The sequence below is a fragment of the Oncorhynchus masou genome, chromosome 17 (assembly GCF_036934945.1).
Source record: "Oncorhynchus masou masou isolate Uvic2021 chromosome 17, UVic_Omas_1.1, whole genome shotgun sequence".
Classification (NCBI taxonomy): Eukaryota; Metazoa; Chordata; class Actinopteri; order Salmoniformes; family Salmonidae; genus Oncorhynchus; species Oncorhynchus masou.
Window position 1 is genome coordinate 38,036,849 of NC_088228.1, and position 21,098 is coordinate 38,057,946.

General features: G+C 45.8%; 1 pseudogene; it reads right to left on the reverse strand.

The window, feature by feature from the left end:
• Positions 1 to 212: 212 nt before the first annotated feature.
• Positions 213 to 20,310, reverse strand: LOC135558990 (sal-like protein 2; annotated as a pseudogene).
• Between the last annotated feature and the right edge of the window lie 788 nt (positions 20,311 to 21,098).

Here is a 21,098-nt window from a genome sequence, read left to right on the forward strand (position 1 = left end):
AGATGAAGGCAGTTAGGGTCTACTACAGTGCTGTGCCAACACGCACGCCCGGTCACACACTATGTTCTTGCGTGCATGTAGCCATTTATTTGTTGTCCCTAACGGCGGTGTGTGTCGCACACATATTTATGTCACAAATCAACAAAACACACAGCTCTGCAGCAGAATGTAGAACAGGCATGATAGGCGTCCAAAACACAGAGAAACCGTCATCCTTCCCAGTTGTTGTTTCTTTATTTTTGTAATCAATCTTAATTCTCTGGCATACACTGAAAGTACAACTCACAACAATATCAGACATACACCTCTGATTCTTTTCTTCTTTTTTTTGCTGTCGTTGTAAAGACACAAACATGAACCGAAGACAACGAGTTACAGAAAACGGACATCACTGTGAGACCAAACAACAATCAGCTGATTCATAAGATCCAAAGGAAAGGGTCTCTATCTGGCAGACCACAACCTCCTCTACTCTGCGCTTCTCTGCCCATCAGTTGGAAGAAGAGTCTGGAGTAATCTAGAGTTATTCACCATGACATAAACAATTAGGTTTTGTAGAGTAGCAGGTTGAGGATGAGAGACTGCATCTCCATAGGCTGTCAGGGTTGAAGCTGCTGTACGAGTTTAGTTTAGTGACCCCTCCCAATCTGTTCCACCTACCTTACCCTTTTATGATTGAACGAAGGAATGGTTTATGTGTGAACAGTGTTACTTCCTCTCTACCTTGCCTCATTTTCCAATGCATGTCTTTATTAGAGATTCTATCTATCAAATAAACATGGAGTCAGACTCTGTTCAGGAAAATGACCTTTAAAACTAGCTAAAGAAGAGCTAACAGAGGTCTCTGTCTAACAGAGCTCTCATTCTAGAAACCAGCTCCAACTCTCATCATCTTGACAGTGACTTCTAGCCTCCTCAAGCTCCCAATCCTGGAGTCATGTCATCTTTTTGCATTCTTCAGCTGTCCTTCTCTTTTAAAACAAAAGGCCAGGATGGCCAACTTACAGTTTTCACAAACTAACTAAGCAATTTACTCAGGGACTACCAAACCGACAGACTACTCAAATTATTTTGGAAGCAATACAAATACAAAAGCCCATACGATTTGACCCAAAGGAACAGTGAATGTCCATTGAGAGCACCAGAGCATCACAGAGCCAATCACATTGACTCTAGAGTAGGCCCTTCATCAGATCCCTCACCTGAGCCCCTCCCAGTGGTCGGCTCCTTTGACAGTTGGGATCTAACAGGAGATTCAGCCAATCGGGGCATCTCCCCGTCCTCTCCTTGGCTGCCACTGGTCGGGCCTTGTGCTGGGTCGTCTGCCGGGTCATTGCTAGTGTTGAGGAATGCTTGGTACTGGTTCCAGAAGCCCACATTGCTCCTGGTGGCTGGCGGGGTGGAGGACATTGTAGGTGTGTTAGCAGGAAGTCGCTCAGACGCTGATCGACCGCTCCGTACAGGGGGACGTGTTGCCTTGACAACCCCTCCATGATGCTTCATGTGTCCCTGTGGATGAACATGAAAATAACAGACTTTATAAGTGCCACTCCGACCAACCACTGAGTCACCCTGGCTGGATATAACATTTATATCACAAACATTTAGCTTGACTGATTCACCTCAGTCTGGACGGTGCCTTCTCATCAGTGAATGTTTCAGTTCAATGTAACCTGAAAACCAACTATCGGATCAAACTAGTTTTTAGAAGTAATGTCAGGTTCATAGGTTGCAATGTTTTTGACATCGAATGTACAATTCAACATATTAATAAACCACTTCAAAGCAGCTATAAACATGTAGTCCATTAAACATGTAGTCCATAAGAGAGGACCAAGTTTTTTACCAACCCCACACCAATCTATACCCACATCATTCTCTCTCCACATTCTCTTACCTTCAGTCCACTGCGGCTGGCATACTCTTTCCCACACTCGACACAGCTGTAGGTCTTTTTCTCAGGGCGAGACATGGGAGGGGGGAGAGTGGGAGCCAGACTGATTGGAACAGTGCCTTCCAGTCGGTCTCTGACACCACCCATCCCATCCTCCTTCCCATGGGAGCTGAGGTACGCCCCCAGCCTCGTCTCCCTGGTGTAGGCGACAGCTTTCTGGGGAACATCCCCAGCCTCAGTGTTGCCTGTCTCTGTAGACTCTGACAGTGGTGCCATTCTGTGGTCCATATCAAGCACAGGGGCTTGCGTTGGTGCTGCAGGTGGGGAGGTTTCAACCCTGTCTTCCTCTGTGGGCTCTGGGGTGTTGGGTTTAGTAGGCTGTTCAGGGTCTCGTGTGGGTGCTAGGTAGGTTTTAGGGTACTCTGGGCTAAGGACAGGGGTAAAGGAGGGGGCTGGGCTAGGGTGTGCTACTGGGGCACCAAGTGTTGGAGTGCTCAGTAGATCTTCCAGGTTTGATCTTGGGCCAGGGAAGAAGACATCGAGAGGAAGGGAATTCTCACCCAATAGACAGTCTGACATCATGAGACTGGACAAGGGGGTGGTTTTGAGAACACTGGAGGAAGTGTGAGCAGGGCTTGTCTTACTCGCTGGAGTATCAATGGTTGTATCAAGGAGTTCCGCATGTTTGCCATCACTGACTGGGGAGCTTGAATCGCCCAGGGCTGGAGGTGGGGAGGGCACGCTGACACACAGGACCGGGGGGTCGGCGCTGCCAGGCGGAGGGGTAAGTGAGGTGGGGTTTAGGAAAGGGTCAGGGCTGAGGTCAGAGGGTGGGATCAGGTCAGGGCTGGAGGAGTGAGATCTGCTTGGCTCCCCGACACACGCTGGTGATGTCACACTGACGGATATGGGGGCAGAGGCTCCTACTAGGGTTTGAATGTGGGTGGACGCTGCTGAGCTCTTTGACTGGCTGCCTGAGGCTGCAGTGAAGCTCTCAAAAGAAACATCGGAGGTGTCATTGGGCTGGGGCTGGGATACAGCGTCTGGTTCTGCTATTGGCTCTGACAGAGACTCCGGAGCTCCCTCCGGTGGCAGCTGCCCTCCCAGGTGCATGCGGATGTGGTGTTGTAGCACCAGTGCATTGGTGAACTTGCGCTGGCACAGTGGGCAGGAGTTTTGGGCACGGGAGTTGGGCGGGCGGGCACGGTGGGTGGCCAGGTGGGACCGCAGGCTGCCCTTGGTGGAGAAGGAGCGTCCACACAGTTTACAGGGGAAGGGGCGCTCACCCAGGTGGGTGGCCTGGTGCAGACGCAGTGCCCTGGGGCAGCTCAGCACACGTAGACATACCCCACACTGGTTGGGGGCCAGGGAGCCAGTGCTCATGATGCCTAGGCCGGGGAGAATGGTGCCTGCCAGAGCACTGCCCCCGTTGGCACTCATGCCCAGAGCGGCCACCATCTCTCTGGTGAAGTTGGAGACAGAGGTGGGGACGTGGGTGGAGGATGATGGGGAGGCCATCACATAGGTACTGGAGGTACTAGCACCCATGAGGCCGCTGCTGAACAACCCAGTGGAGGCCATGCTGCTGTGAGAGGTCTCCCCTGAGGAGGAGGCCCAGGAAGAGGAGGTGGGAGGCTCCTTCTCCAGCTTTTCCACCAGCCGCTGCAACTTGGAGGTGTCTGAGGAGGGAGTGGAGGAGGAGGTGGAGGTGGTGAAGGCCTGGGCTTTGGGGTAGTGGGAGAAAGGGAAGGAGAGCTGAGAGTGGGTGGAGGAGAGGTGGGAAGAGCCTGGAGCAGGGGGTGGAGGGCGGAGTAGGCCCAAAGCAGGGTGATGGTGTGGGGAACCAGAGGGGAAGAGGAGTTTAGGGAGGTGGGCCAGCTGGGAGTAAGCAGAGTGAGACATCATGGGAAGGTGAGGAGGCGTGTTCTCATCAAAGCACTGCTGCTTGGCCCCTTTAAAGAACCCAGCAATGGCGGAGGCGGCCGAGGAGGGGACAGAGAGGTGAGATGAGGCGAGGGAGGAGGACGCAGAGGAAGAAGAAGAGGATGTGAGTGAGGAAGCAGCAGAGGATATGGAGGCAGCGGCCGCTGCAGCAGCGGCTTGGTTGAGCCGCAGGAGGGAGTGGGCGGTGGAGATGAGGGCCAGGTCCACACTGGGGGGCAGGGGGAGTGAAGAGGGGGAGCACCGGTGGATATCCCCAGAGAAAATCCCCCTCCGGCACCATCCACCTCCATACCGTCTCCATACGGGTCATCCTCGGCTCGCCGTTTACGACGCCTCTGAGCCTGCGCTGCGCTTACGCTCAGGCCAGTGCTGCTTATTGGCTGACCCTGGGGCTCAGACCCCCCCACTGGTCCTATACCCATTCCAAATAGGGAGGGGGGGAGGAGGGAGAGCGAGAGCTCTGGGTTCTGCTCGCGGTGGCGGAGGAAGTGCACCTTGAGGTTGCCGCGGGTGGTGAAGCGGCTGAGGCAGACAGGGCACTGGTAGGGCCTCTCACCCGTGTGGGAGCGCAGGTGGATCTGCAGGGACGAGTCACTGCTGAACAGCTTCCCACAGAACCGACAGGCATGCTGCAGACGCCCCAGGGAGGATGATGAGGACCCCGCTGAGGAGACAGACAGGTGGGGCTCCTGAGAGGAGGGCGGTGCCATAGAGGCAGTGGTGGGCAGGGGCGGGGTGAGGAAGGGCAGACCACTGTGGCCACTGGTTAAGGTGGTGTTGGGGGATTTCTCATGGAGGAAACGAGTGGGCAAGGCCAGGGAGAGGGCCAGGGGGTAGTTGGAGGAAGCCATGGTGGAGATGGCAGACGAGGCAGAGGAGGAAGAAGAGGAGGAGGAAGGGCGGACACTGGTCCCAGGGTAAAGATAAGACCCAGTAGCCCCTCCTGCACCCTCCATCTGAGGCTTGTGTGGACGCAGGACATGGGACAGGCTGTGGCTGGGCTTGGAGGGCTTGGAGGCAGGCTGGGGAGGGAGCAAGGTGGAGAAGCAGGCCAGGAGAGGGGCTACAGTGTTAGGAGGCTGAGTGGGTGTAGGCTGGGGAGGACTGGACGTCCTCTCACTGCCCTCCAGACAGAGCTGGGGCAGAGGAGGCAGGAGGATCTGGGGCACCTCCAGGGCACAGGAGGCCCCACCCAGCCGCAGCACCTGCCTGCAGATCTCCTCCGTCATCTGCATCTGGTGGATTTGCCTCTGCTGCAGCACCCGCAGCTCTTCCAGGATCACTGCTATGCTAAGGTGGGCACGGGGTGGAGGGGCAGAGGCAGTGCCCGGGCTTGGGGAAGGCGTCACAGGGCTGGGGGGGCCCTCTGGAACAGGGCTAGGGCTGCCGGGGTGGGGCGGGGGGCAGAGGGAAGCTGATGAAGAGGAGGAGGAGGTGGTAGTGGCTGACACGCCTAGCTTGGGAGAGGCCATGAGAGAGCGGGGAGGGTGGGTCTGACTGGAAGGTGACGTGGAGGTGAGGTCGGGGAGGCTCAGGACTGTCTGGGAGGAGAGGGAGGGATCGGGGAAGTCAGGGGAGAGGGAGGACTGGGGGTCTGCGAGGGAGATGGAGCAGGGAGTGGGCTGGCAGGGAGAGCGGGAGAGGGGGGAGCCCTCACTTGGTAGAGAGGGGGTGTGAAGCCCCCCGAAGTTGGGACCTTGAGCCAGGGGGGGGTGGTATCTTTGAGGAGAGAAGGAAGATGAAGAGGAGGAGGAGTCTGTGGTCAGAGGAAAGGAAAATGACTTCACTGCCAACTGGTCATCTGAAAAAGAAGAGAAAGAAGACAAGAGAGAAGGTTGACTTAGTTATTGTAATTTTGAGCAAGACAGAGCTTTGAATCTACTTAACACACTTTTACTACTTTGGGTTCATAAAACTCAGTGAAATCTATTTGAGCACTGCTCAGAATGCCCTCTTGAGAGTGTTTTCCACCAGTCAACCTTATCTGACAGTGAGTGTTGACACACCAATGATGATCAGTGGATAGCAAAGAAAAGCAACTGAAGCAAATCCATCATACAGGTAACAACTACGAGTAAATTAAATGCCTCGGTCCCTCTGAGAATTGTGATTTGATTTTTCAATTAGTAGCAGATAGGACCGAAGCCCTCAGATAACATCTATACATTCGGAGACCATGCAGTCAGGTGAACACCAGAACCCTGCCCAGTTTGCCTCTTTATTCTCTTCTCCACCACCTCATCATCCAAACTCCCCCTCTCTTTCCTCTTTACTTCACCCTTTATTGGTTTTTTTCCTTGTCAACTCCCCCCCCACACACACACACACAAATTCCCCTGGCTTGCAAGACTACACCATCCACACTGAGCAGCCTACCTTGTTTCCATGGCAACACAGGACAGAGGACAATGGTCCCTAAAGCCTCTTACAACCCTGACCTCTGAAAAAGACACGCATATATAGACATGCCCTCTATCACACTCTCTCCTTCTCTCTCTCTCTCTCTCTCTCTCCATTTGTTCTGTCTTTCATCTCTTGTTGCACCCTTCCCCCATAACCCAGTAGGGTGTCAGGGACAGGCAGTCTGTGGGTACTGGACAGTGGCTGTGATTGGCAGGCAGACTTGACCTTAAGAACACTGGGGTCACACATTCCTTCTAGTTCTGGGCAGGCAGAGGAAGAGGTGGGGGCAAAATAAAACAAACAGGCTACCAGACTCGATGACTCGCAGACCGGCAACGACCACACTTCACTACCAAAACACACACACACACAAATACACACACACTCCCACATCTACAATAACAAACACAATATTACTACACCATACCACCATACCAGACACTATTAGACCCAACTATACTGCTTGCAGACCTACACATGCATATATACACACACAGAGCATTCAGAAAGTATTCAGACCCCTTGACTTTTTCCACATTTTGTTACGTTACAGCCTTATTCTACAATGGATTAAATATTTTTTTCCCCTCATCAATCTACACACAATACCCCACAATGACAAAGCAAAAACAGTTTTTTAGACATTTCTGCAAATGTATAAAACATCTAAAACTGAAATATCACATTCAGACCCTTCACCCAGTATTTTGTTGAAGCACCTTTGGCAGCGATTACGGCCTGGAGTCTTCTTGGGTATGATGCTACTAGCTTGGCACACCTGTATTTGGGGAGTTTCTCCCATTCTTCTCTGCAAATCCTCTCAAGCTCTGTCAGGGTGGATAGGGAACAGGTATTTTCAGAGATGTTTGATTGATTTCAAGTCCGGGCTCTGGCTGGGCCACTCAAGGACATTCAGATTCTTGTCCAGAAGCCACTCCTGCTTGGTCTTGGCTGTGTGCTTAGGGTCGTTGTCCTATTGGAAGGTGAACCTTCGCCCCCAGTCTTAGGATGTGAGCGCTTGGGAGCAGATTTTCATCAAGGATCTCACTGTACTTTGTTCTGTTCATTTTTCCCTCGATCCTGATTAGTCTCCCAGTCCTTGCCACTGAAAAATATCCCCACAGATGCTGCCACCACCACGCTTCACCGTAGGGATGGTACCAGGTTTCCTCCAAATGTGACGCTTGGCATTCAGTCCAAAGAGTTCAATCTTGGTTTCATCAGACCAGAGAATCTTGTTTCTCATGGTCTGAGAGTCCTTTAGTTGCCTTTTGGCAAACTCCAAGTGGGCTGTCATGAGCCTTTTACTGAGGAGTAGCTTCTGTCTGGCCACTCTACCATAAAGGCCTGATTGGTGGAGTGCTGCAGAGATGGTTGTCCTTCTGGAAGGTTCTTCCATCTCCACAGAGGAACTCTGGAGCTCTGTCAGAGTGACCATCATATTCTTGGTCGCCTCCTTGACCAAGGCCCTTGAACCCAATTGCTCAGTTTGGCTGGGTGGCCAGCTCTAGGCAGAGTCTTGGTGGTTTGAAACTTATTTTATTTAAGAATGATGGAGGACACTGTCTTCTTGGGGACCTTCAATGCTGCAGGCATTTTTTGGTACCCTTCCCCAGATCTGTGCCTCGACACACTCCTGTCTCGTAGCCCTACGGACAATTCCTTCAACCTCGTGGCTTGATTTTTTCTCTGACATGCACTGTCAATTGTGGAACCTTATATAGACAGGTGTGTGCCTTTTCAAATCATGTCCAATCAATTGAATTTACCACAGGTAGATGTAAAGGATGATCAATGGAAACAGGATGCACCTGAGCTCAATTTCAAATCTCTTACCAAAGGGTCTGAATATTTATGTAAATAAGATATTTCTGTTTTTATTTTTAATACATTTGCAAACATTTTTAAAAACCTGTTTTCACGTTGTCATTATGGGGTATTGTGTGTAAATTATTATTTATTTATTTTTCTTCTTTGCACCCCATTATTTCTATCTCTACTTTGCACATTCTTCCATTGCAAATCTACCATTCCAGTGTTTTACTTGCTATATTGTATTTACTTCGCCACCATGGCCTTTTTTTTTGCCTTTACTTCCCTTATCTCACCTCATTTGCTCACATCGTATATAGACTTGTTTATACTGTATTATTGACTGTATGTTTGTTTTACTCCATGTGTAACTCTGTGTTGTTGTATGTGTCGAACTGCTTTGCTTTATCTTGGCCAGGTCGCAATTGTAGATGAGAACTTGTTCTCAACTTGCCTACCTGGTTAAATAAAGGTGGAATAAATAAAAAGATTGATGATGATTTTTTTTATTTAATCCATTTTAGGATAAGGCTGAAACATAACAAAACGTGGAAAAAGTCAAGGGGTCTGAATACTTTCTGAATGCACCGTATAGCAAGGATCATCAACTAGATTCAACCACCAGCCAATTTACTTCTTGAGTGGCTGGTCAGAGGGCCGGAACATAATAAAACAAAGATTTTTAGATTGCAAATTGACTGCAAGAAGCCTAAACAAATATAATATTTGACTAAAATATAATAATTTCAAGCCTTGATTACATTTGGGGACATTGCCTGGCGTAGTGTGCCGTCTTTCGGATGGGACGTTAAAGTTGGTGTCCTGACTCTCTGTGGTCATTCAAAATCCAATGGAACATATTGTAAAAGTAGGGGTGTTCACCCCGATGTGATGGCTAAATTCCCAACCTGGCTACATTCCATCATGGCCACCGAATCATCCCCCTCCTTCCTAATTGGCATATATCACTCTCTACCTGATAGCTGATGCGTGGTGAGCGTTCTGGCACAAAAATGGTCGCCGTGTATCACTGAGGTGGGTGCTACACATTTCCTCCTAGAGGAATAGTAGAGTTTCCTCCTACTATGTAAACAGTGGTGTAAAGTACGAAAGTGAAAATACTTGAAAGTAAGTCATTTTTGGGGGTATCTTTACTTTACTTTACTATTTATATTTTTACCAACTTTTAATTTTACTTCACTACATTCCTAAAGAAAATAATGTACATTTTACCTGACACCCAAAAGTACTCGCTGCATTTTGAATGCTTATTAGGACAAGAAAATGGTCCAATTCACACACTTCTCAGGAGAACATCCTGGTCATCCCTACTGCCGCTGATCTGGTGGACTCACTAAACAGAGAACACCCTGGTCATCCCTACTGCCTCTGATCTGGTGGACTCACTAAACAGGAGAACATCCTGGTCATCCCTACTGCCGCTGATCTGGTGGACTCACTAAACAGAGAATATCCCTACTGCCTCTGATCTGGTGGACTCACTAAACAGAGAACATCCCTACTGCCGCTGATCTGGAGGACTCACTAAACAGAGAACATCCTGGTCATCCCTACTGCCGCTGATCTGGTGGACTCACTAAACAGAGAACATCCCTACTGCCTCTGATCTGGTGGACTCACTAAACAGAGAACATCCCTTGCCGCTGATCTGGTGGACTCACTAAACAGAGAACATTACTGCCGCTGATCTGGTGGACTCACTAAACAGAGAACAACTCTGATCTGGTGGACTCATTAAACAGAGAACATTACATTTATCTGGTGGACTCACTAAACAGAGAACATCCCTACTGCCGCTGATCTGGTGGACTCACTAAACAGAGAACATCCTGGTCATCCCTACTGCCTCTGATCTGGAGGACTTACTAAACAGAGAACATCCTGGTCATCCCTACTGCCGCTGATCTGGTGGACTCACTAAACAGAGAACATCCCTACTGCCGCTGATCTGGTGGACTCACTAAACAGAGAACATCCCTACTGCCGCTGATCTGGTGGACTCACTAAACAGAGAACATCCCTACTGCCGCTGATCTGGTGGACTCACTAAACAGAGAACATCCCTACTGCCGCTGATCTGGTGGACTCACTAAACAGAGAACATCCCTACTGCCGCTGATCTGGTGGACTCACTAAACAGAGAACATCCCTACTGCCGCTGATCTGGTGGACTCACTAAACAGAGAACATCCCTACTGCCGCTGATCTGGTGGACTCACTAAACAGAGAACATCCCTACTGCCGCTGATCTGGTGGACTCACTAAACAGAGAACATCCCTACTGCCGCTGATCTGGTGGACTCACTAAACAGAGAACATCCCTACTGCCGCTGATCTGGTGGACTCACTAAACAGAGAACATCCCTATGCCGCTGATCTGGTGGACTCACTAAACAGAGAACATCCCTACTGCCGCTGATCTGGTGGACTCACTAAACAGAGAACATCCCTACTGCCGCTGATCTGGTGGACTCACTAAACAGAGAACATCCCTACTGCCGCTGATCTGGTGGACTCACTAAACAGAGAACATCCCTACTGCCGCTGATCTGGTGGACTCACTAAACAGAGAACATCCCTACTGCCGCTGATCTGGTGGACTCACTAAACACATGCTTCATTTGTAAATTATGTCAGTGTTGGATTTGAAATAATATTTTGGGGAAAATGTCTGTTTTGCTTAATAGAAGGAATTTGAAATGATTTATATATTTTATATATTTATATATTTTTACTTTCAAAAACTTAAGTATATTTTAGCAATTACATTTACTTATGATACGTAACTATATTTAAAACCAAATACTTTTAGATTTTTACTCAAGTAGTATTTAACTGGGTGACTTTTACTTTTACTTGAGTCATTTTCTATTAAGGTATTTTTACTTTTACTCAAGTATGACAATTGGGTACTTTTCCCACCACTGTATGTAAAAGGCTTTGAGTACCTCAGTTGGCAGAAAAGCGCTATATAAATCCAATCAATTATCATTTATTATTTGTATACGATCACATCTCTCTATTATTCGTGGGAATACTTGGGAACATATTTCCAAAATTAAAATCGCTTGGATCTGATATCCTGGTGTTTTTATATATATATATTTTATATATATATATATATATATATACATAGCACATATATATACATATATTTGGCTCAGAAAACTTGGGGGCCAAATTAAACTGCCGTGGGCCGGCAGTTGGGGAATCCTGACACGCACACACTCACACACACACACACACAGAGACAAGCACACGCACACACACAATATTACTAAAACCTACCACTACAATGCTACTAAACTATTACACCTAATTAGCCCTCAGTGACTGGTTGTAGACTTACCAACGCATATAAACACATATAGACACACACACACTAGTTCTTGGGTGTGTTCATGCCTCACTGCTCAACGACAAAGCCCTAGAGGGACAATGGGATTGCATGTTATTGCAGTTACAACACCTTATAAAGCACCTCTCGCGTTCATCAGTTCCTGTACCATCTCCCTCTCATCTCCTAAATGGCATTCCAAAATCGAAAACATGCATATTTGGAACGATAGAGTTTATTTGACTTTTTAGTGTAACACTGTAACATCTTCTCTATCCTCTATTGCCTCTACGTTTTCATCTTTCCTCCTCTTCATATGCCAACTAACTGGGTGGTCTGTGTCTTTGAATCTGCCAATACAAGGGGGGGGGGGGTTGGTGAAGGCAATGAGAAGGAAAGAAACACATACACTAATACATAGGATTAGAAAGAAGAAAACAAGACTCCTCAGACACAATCATTGCAATAATATCACACCATTGCTGACATATTAAAATGAGCATCATAGCATCCCCACACCTTTAGATTCTGAACTGACAGAGATAGGGTCAACGTTTTCACTAAAAACTCTCGCCAAAACTTTCCAGGTGACAGGTACTATATACTGTCTCTTTAAGCCTCTTTAAACATGTGCCACTACACAAGCACTGTTCTGTGGAGGAAATCAAGTTATTAACTACCCAGAAAAATATATTTCCAAAAAACAGCATAACAACTTGGCCTATTTATTTTAAAAATCATGTCAAGCTATATTTTGAAAAACACAAATGGAGAAAAACAAACATTTGACAACACAACATAAAAAAAGTGAATTATTTCCATACTAATAGCTACTGTATTCAGCTGTTGACTTGCATATCAATAATAGTCCATTTCTCACCATGCTCTAGTATTGGAGAGGCGGCAGGGAGCGGGCTCATGAGCTGCTGGGGTCGTTTCTGTTTCCGACGAGACATGCTTCAGCAGGACGCGACTGATGCAGCGGTACATGGGCCAACAGAATGCTTAGATTTTTTTCTCCCTGCACACTGAAAAAGTGGTTAACTAAATTACGCGAATTAGAAGAGAAGCACAGGTGAATTTTCCACCACAAATGTCCAACTCCACTGGTGGCATCGTGGTGCAAAAGTGAAAAACTTGTGAAGACTACAGGCATGTGTTTCAATTCTTTCTCTCAACAAGTCTTCTTTTCTCAAACTCACCGTTAGACCCCCCCCCCTTCTCTCACAAAACACACACACACACATAGTCCTCTTGTTCAACCACTACATTTGCATTCAAATGGCGAATGAACACCACTTCTTTTGAGCCATGACTCCCTCCTCACTCCTCTTGCCTCCACCTCACCCACAAAAGCCCATCACGTTCTGTCATTCAGACAAACATAATCATGTGGACCCCAAAAAGTGCTGTCCATTGATTTAAATACTAAAGTTTTGCATCCCCATGACGCAAATAAAACCTCAATACTGCACTACATTTTATCTTAGTCCATATAGCCTCCATCTGATGAAGAACAGTAGGCCAATGAATTTACACCTCTCACTTGATTTCATTTGTCTCTTTGTATCAGTGTACACGGTTTACTATACTTGTGAGTACCAGAAGTACTCAAAAGAATCGTAAGCCAACTAAAATTCAGAGAAGTGAGGACATTTTTCCGGTCCTCACTTGTTAAATTAAAAGGCTATTTTAGGGGTTAGGTTTAGGGTTGGGGTTAGAATTAGGGTTATGGTTAGGTTTATGGTTAAGGATTAGGGAAAATAGGATTTTGAATCGGAATCAATTGTTGGTCCCCAAAAAGTCCTCACAAGTATAGTAAGGCATAGCTATGTGTGTGTGTGTGTGTGTGTGTGTGTGTGTGTGTGTGTGTGTGTGTGTGTGTGTGTGTGTGTGTGTGTGTGTGTGTGTGTGTGTGTGTGTGTGTGTGTGTGTGTGTGCGTGCGTGCGTGCGTGCGTGCGTGCGTGCGTGCGTGCGTGTGGGGGGGGGTAGATCCAGTAAAAAAAAACATTTAAAAAAATCTCTCACTCTGGCTGCCCCTCATTTTCATTACCTCTCCACGTGGTAAGCAGTAGAGCCGGATGTTGAAAAGGAAGCATTGTGCTTCGCGTCAGTGGTCCTGTGTATTCGAGAGGCTCACGGAGGGTGATGCTCACTCAGCTGTGTCCTAGCGCCATTGTCGCGAATTCCTGTTCATTCAGTGGCCTGTTAATGGAGCTTTCGCATCGGGAACGCTGGAAGGGAGGTAGATGGAATTCCAAGTTGGGGTTCCACCAATAGATTGGCTGGACACCGCTGCTCACCGTCCGTCAATCATCCATTACAAAGAGTTGACTGGACTCAGCTCTTTGAATAGTATATCTATAATCAAGGGAGGATGCTATTTTATGGGTAGGCCAACCTGTACCCAAACATGCACGAAACATGCTCACCCAACCACACACACACACACGTTTGTTTTTCTATCCTTGTGGGGACCAAACAATTGATTCCCACTCAAAATCTTCTTTTCCCTAACCCCTAACCCTTAAACCTTTAACTGAAACCTAACCTTAACCTTAGCCTTAACCCTAAACCCCTAACACTCAACCTAACCTTAACTCCTAACCCTAAACCTGACCCCTAAGCCTAAAATAGCCTTTTTCCTTGTGGAGACAGCCAAAATGCCCCCACTCGTCCATATTTTCCTCGTTTTACTGTCCTTTTGAGGACTTCTGGTCCCCACAAGGATAATAAAACTAAAAACACACACATACACCTTGTCTTATTTTTCCAATGGGGTTAACACGCTTATGAACCTGGCAGGTAAATTGTGCCAGGAGATGGTGATGTTTCAAATCACTATCACTAGCTATCTAGTGCCTCCCACAATGTAACAATTTTCCAGCCTTAGAGATGAATAGAGATCGCAACGTTGTAGCTGTCCCATTGTGGTGTTTGTTTCCTCGTCCCCAGGCCCAAATTGCTGGTGCATAGAGCCTGGTAACAGTGTGGGACTGTTTGGGGTGTGGACTTACTGGGTGACATGATACTCAATTCAAATATTGCTGTTCATGCTAATACATAGCTAGCCAGCGTAACTCTGCTAGCCGTCCTGTAACATGATTGAATGCATTCAGTTGTGCAACTGAAGAGGTATCCCCTTTTCCTTCCCTTCAAATAGAAAAGGCGTCGTAGTTGTGCGGAACACTATCCCCGGTAAAAAGTACAAGAACGAGTCATTTCCGTACCAATGGCAATGATGCAGAACGCTAAGACTACTTTAAAGCCCTGGGGGAAATTGTTGGACACATCTCTGTGGGAGATGGCTTGCCACAGGCAGTTTGCGAAGTGTCAAACTCTTCTTTAAAACCCTTCTTAGAAGACACTACAAACGTGTCTTTGAATTGGCCGGAATAGGCGGTTTATTTTGAGAAAAAGAATATCCATATTTCGCGAGCGAACCAAGTCCTCTTTCTAAGGGTTGCACTAGATGATGACGGACTGAGAGATTAAAACCAGTGTTTTTTTGGTCCGCTCCCGCCATAGGCTTCAAGGTTACTCCCGATCTGAGGCGCTTGGAAACCAGATGGTTCAACAGAGGCTGGTGGGTGAGATTATGGCGTCTGTGAGCGCACGGGGCAGCACCATTGAGGCCATCTCCATTTTGAAGTAGCCTATTTTCTTCTTCTACTACTTCTATAAATTGGTTAAAAAAAATGAAAGGGTGCATACTACCACCTGGAGTGTGTTGTTTGATCAAGTATAAAGCCAAGGTTGGTGATTTACTGCCACCTGCAATTATGGAATGTTTGCTCACAAGTATAATTAATTGGTTGATCCCTTCTGGGCTCGCCATTGAGGTTATCCCCATTTTAAAGTTGTCCATTTTCTTCTTGTTTTTATGTTTGAAAAAAGTGTCAAGCTAATTTTGGTGACCAACCGCCACCTGCAGTGCTGGAGTCTGCATGATTGATTTATTGTGCCCACTAGATGGCGGTCATATAGCTTAAAGCCATTTACAAACTAGGCAAACCAATTTGAAGAAGAAGACGGCTCTGATCACTGGCTAATCAATCCAACCCATAGGAATCCCCACCCAGTTGACTGCTTTACAATGGTGGAAGAACGTGTTATTTCCATGTAATGATCTCTATACATCTCTATGGAACAGGGAAGCACATCACTGGCTTATCTGGTGACATCACAGCCTTATCAGCTTGTTGCCCTAGCATCAACATCCCCATCGGACACAAATTAGTAGCTAGCTAGTTAGCGAGATGGAAAAAGATGAGCTTATTTTTAATGAGTGCATTTTGCAAGTGGCTAGTTTGCATCATCTCCCGTCACTAAAACCACTGCAAAGGTTTTGCCCCTTCCCAGATTATTTTTCTTCTCCGAAAAGTCATAGAGAATCTGATATCTTCCACATACCTAGAGCTGTTGCTCTAGACCTGGGATTTCCGAGACTACTAGCTATCACTAGCTAACAGGGGAGAAATGCAACCTACACCACATAAATGCCTCTCTCACATATGCTTATTTCTGTCCCTAAGTGTTAGGAACTCCACTCTCCATCCCCCATGACCAGTTCCTGAGAGTCTAGGAGGTAACCTGCCTCTCAAACTGTCTTTGACCTGTGTCGTGATAGGTTGCTAGGGAGTTTACTAGGGGGCCAGACATCTGCCCATCCTCTTGATTATACAGGTCACAAAATACTTGGAAGTCTCCCTCAGGCAGTGGCAGAGAGCAACATCTCTGTTTCTGCCCATCAACACCTGGACTCATTTATATATCTGGACTTATGGGATGGTGTGTGTGCCCAAAGTGAGTTTGTACATTTGTATATTGTTCTTCATAGTTAGTTACTACTATTGCCTATTGTATGTTGCCCCTCTGAGTTTACTGTGTTGTGTAATACTCTGCAGGTGGCATATGCAATCTATACAGTCCTTACAGCTATAGTCTGTAAGATTCAGTATCTGTGCATTTGTGCCCTGGTGTATTCATGTTGTACAGTGCCTTGCGAAAGTATTCGGCCCCCTTGAACTTTGCGACCTTTTGCCACATTTCAGGCTTCAAACATAAAGATATAAAACTGTATTTTTTTGTGAAGAATCAACAACAAGTGGGACACAATCATGAAGTGGAACGACATTTATTGGATATTTCAAACTTTAAAAAAAAATCAAAAACTGAAAAATTGGGCGTGCAAAATTATTCAGCCCCCTTAAGTTAATACTTTGTAGCGGCACCTTTTGCTGCAATTACAGCTGTAAGTCGCTTGGGGTATGTCTCTATCAGTTTTGCACATCGAGATACTGAATTTTTTTCCCATTCCTCCGTGCAAAACAGCTCGAGCTCAGTGAGGTTGGATGGAGAGCATTTGTGAACAGCAGTTTTCAGTTCTTTCCACAGATTCTCGATTGGATTCAGGTCTGGACTTTGACTTGGCCATTCTAACACCTGGATATGTTTATTTTTGAACCATTCCATTGTCGATTTTGCTTTATGTTTTGGATCATTGTCTTGTTGGAAGACAAATCTCTGTCCCAGTCTCAGGTCTTTTGCAGACTCCATCAGGTTTTCTTCCAGAATGGTCCTGTATTTGGCTCCATCCATCTTCCCATCAATTTTAACCATCTTCCCTGTCCCTGCTGAAGAAAAGCAGGCCCAAACCATGATGCTGCCACCACCATGTTTGACAGTGGGTATGGTGTGTTCAGGGTGATGAGCTGTGTGGCTTTTACGCCAAACATAACGTTTTGCATTGTTGCCAACAAGTTCAATTTTGGTTTCATCTGACCAGAGCACCTTCTTCCACATGTTTGGTGTGTCACCCAGGTGGCTTGTGGCAAACTTTAAATGACACTTTTTATGGATATCTTTAAGAAATGGCTTTCGTCTTGCCACTCTTCCATAAAGGCCAGATTTGTGCAATATACGACTGATTGTTGTCCTATGGACAGAGTCTCCCACCTCAGCTGTAGATCTCTGCAGTTCATCCAGAGTGATCATGGGCCTCTTGGCTGCATCTCTGATCAGTCTTCTCCTTGTATGAGCTGAAAGTTTAGAGGGACGGCCAGGTCTTGGTAGATTTGCAGTGGTCTGATACTCCTTCCATTTCAATATTATCGCTTGCACAGTGCTCCTTGGGATGTTTAAAGCTTGGGAAATCTTTTTGTATCCAAATCCGGCTTTAAACTTCTTCACAACAGTATCTCGGACCTGCCTGGTGTGTTCCTTGTTCTTCATGATGCTCTCTGCGCTTTTAACGGACCTCTGAGACTATCACAGTGCAGGTGCATTTATACGGAGACTTGATTACACACAGGTGGATTGTATTTATCATCATTAGTCATTTAGGTGAACATTGGATCTTTCAGAGATCCTCACTGAACTTCTGGAGAGAGTTTGCTGCACTGAAAGTAAAGGGGCTGAATAATTTTGCACGCCCAATTTTTCAGTTTTTGATTTGTTGAAAAGGTTTGAAATATCCAATAAATGTCGTTCCATTTCATGATTGTGTCCCACTTGTTGTTGATTCTTCACAAAAAAATACAGTTTTATATCTTTATGTTTGAAGCCTGAAATGTGGCAAAAGGTCGCAAAGTTCAAGGGGGCCGAATACTTTCGCAAGGCACTGTATGTGTGTCTTCATTACCTTTGTTTCTGTCCATTATAGAACCACTACCTTTCCTACTTTTCATCCCCATGTACATCTCCAGAGTGTGTCAATAAAGTTATTGTGTGTATCAACTCTGGGCATGTCTTATTCCCCTCTAACCAGGGGCAGGGTCAGTGGGTCTCAAACCAGTAGAATACTCTCTTTTACTAACACTAAAACGGAAACAAAATAATGTAAACACGAAATAGGAATGTTTTTATCAAACTAATACCTAATAAAAAATAGTAAATCACGTCCGGAAACTAAGTGAAACTAAACTAAAATAAAATAAAAAAAATCGAACAACGAATAGAAATAAAAACAAACAGAAAAACTGCAAAACTATAATAGCCTTTAATCACATACTAATCCACCTAGGCGTGTTTTCAACTATTTAGTGATTATAAACCTTGAGTTTCTACTGCTGGGTGGAGAACCCTTACCTTACCACACACACATTTTACATTAAGGCCATAATTGCATATGCACAGCTACATTGCAGGCCTGCCACACAGTCGATTTGCATGACAAGTTAACAGAAAACAAACAGAAAACGCTACAGAAGGCTTAAAGAAATGAAAGGCCTTATGACGCACGTTTAGCCTACTATATAGCTGTAGTGCCCACAAAGCTGGGCAGCTTGCTCTTCATTTATTTTATAGGATACTTAGTTCCCTGTGTTGCACTTGCACTTACATCACATTATGGTCAACATGAAACCCTTTCAGAAATGTACAGTATGCTATAGTGCATCATATCATGTGTGAACAGGATTGTGCACAATTGTGTAATCTTTTGCCCAAAATGCACATTTCTTTGCCCTGATTTTGACCGTATCCTCCTGTTCCACATAGGCCCGCACATCTGGTACGCACATCACCACCCCAAACACACACACACACACACACACCCTCTGCTGTTTCCCCAAACCAGTTTTAAAGAACCATTCAAAATCGATTGATATAAACATACATCTTGTAAATATCAAGCAATTTAAATATAATTTGGTATTGTGGATTATAGGCCTACAAATATCTGAACATTAAAATAAAAAAGACAGTTATTCACCAAGCCTATTTTGGGTTACCTCTAAAATAGGTTTCCCATTCACAGTTGGCACCATGAGTAGGACTATTCTATTTGGGGGCTATGCTTTGAGTCAATAACAATGTATTCCTCATAATACAGTTGTCATCCTTGCCTCCCATAATTTGGACATTGAATGTATAGCTTAATGTGTTGTGATCAACGTGTCTGCTGCCAGACAGTGATGTATAGGCCTATCCTGATTTGGCTGTTTGATGTGGCCTACACGTATACATTTTAGAATTCGTTTTTCAGAGACGTACGATATATTTTTACAACCTTTCATCACTAGAAACAGTGTTTTATAGTATATAAAAAAAACGATGAATATATCAAAACCGTTGTTCGTGTATCGCAAACTATTTAATTATATTTAAGCATAGCCTATTGTGCCAACAAAGCATTTGTGTTTTTCGTAGCATCGCACCATGACATTTAAATCGACGATCTAACATTTTAAAAACGCTTGAGAACAGCGCTATAACTTCTGCTGTCCCGCTACTGTACCGGCGACCTGTTGCATGCGTGCGCGCGCACCGATCATAACAAGTTATGATTTCATAAATTATTATGACTGCCCTAAAATATCGCTACAAATTGCTCATGTCCCTCGTTTGCGTCGTCGACATAAATAAAATAACGGAATTTACTCACCATGTTAGAATCGATGATATTTGACTGTGGTTTACAAAATGATAAAATATGTTGGGCAATAGGCTAAGTCTCCCAGTCGGGACATCGACATAGCCTTTTCCGGCATTCAGCCACAAAGATGCGCAGTCGTCCCTGAGACAGACGGGCGGAACACCGCATTGGCAAATTATTTATTTATATCGTCGCAGTGTAGAGGGACTATTTGGTATCTTAAATGTATCAATTCATTGTTTTTACTGACCCAGAGAAAGAGGCGGGGGAGGGTGAAGATAGGCTAGCCTACTATGCGGTAATGAAAGGGAATTGGATTAGTATTCCTGTCATCCTCCTCCCCTTCCCTTTTCAATCCTCTTTGTAGGCTATTTGGCGAGGGCGGCCTGCTTCTCGGTCTGTGTCTGGTTTCTGCGGCAGTGGCGGCTGTCTGTTCGTCCTATCCGGACCCTGTCCCACTGTAATTAATGACATTCATCGCCACCATGACTTGTACTATATAGGACACAGACTGACCACGACTAGACTTGCCTACCGACTGAACATTTTTTTTTACCGACTCACATATCTACCCCGTATTAAATCCATGGGGGCATTGTGCAAATCTCGTGTAGGCCTAACACCTAGGAACTATTTGAATAGGTCCTAACCTAGAAGTTCCAATGCAGGACTGTTATTTTTCCATCTGGCTATCATTTTTGTCAACTACTAGACTATAACATAATAATGGTCCTATATGTCTCTTGGAACAGACCCCATTCTATTCCTATTCATAGAGGAAATTCATTATGGACCATGGAAAGAATGCATAGGCCTTTAGAAAAATAAACGGCACATAAATGGCACATGACATGAAGAACGTTTACAACAGTCAGTGACACATTTTAGCAGTCAAAATGTCACCCCACATCTCGCACACACAGGTCTATGTAAATGATCATGCTCATCATCAGTCTTCTGTCAGGCGTGTCGGCCTACTGAACTCCCCACCAAAGCAACTGTTATCAGGCGGTGTGTATGTGTTCTTATCAGACCCGGCGTATATAGTCTCTCATTGTGTTTTAGACAGTATTCACACTTCAAGGCACATAAGAGATAGCAAGGGTATGTTTTAGGTGAGTGTATATTGGTCTGACCCAGCCAGCACTGATGACAACCAAGAGCCTCGTGCAACAAGTTATAAAATCTGACATACTGTACCTTCGCGAAAGTGTAGAGGAATGCGTCCACTAGGGGGCTCACTAATACCAAAAACAAGGTTGTGTGGCAGGCCAGTGAATGCATTTGCTTAAACTCGCCAGGTTGCCGA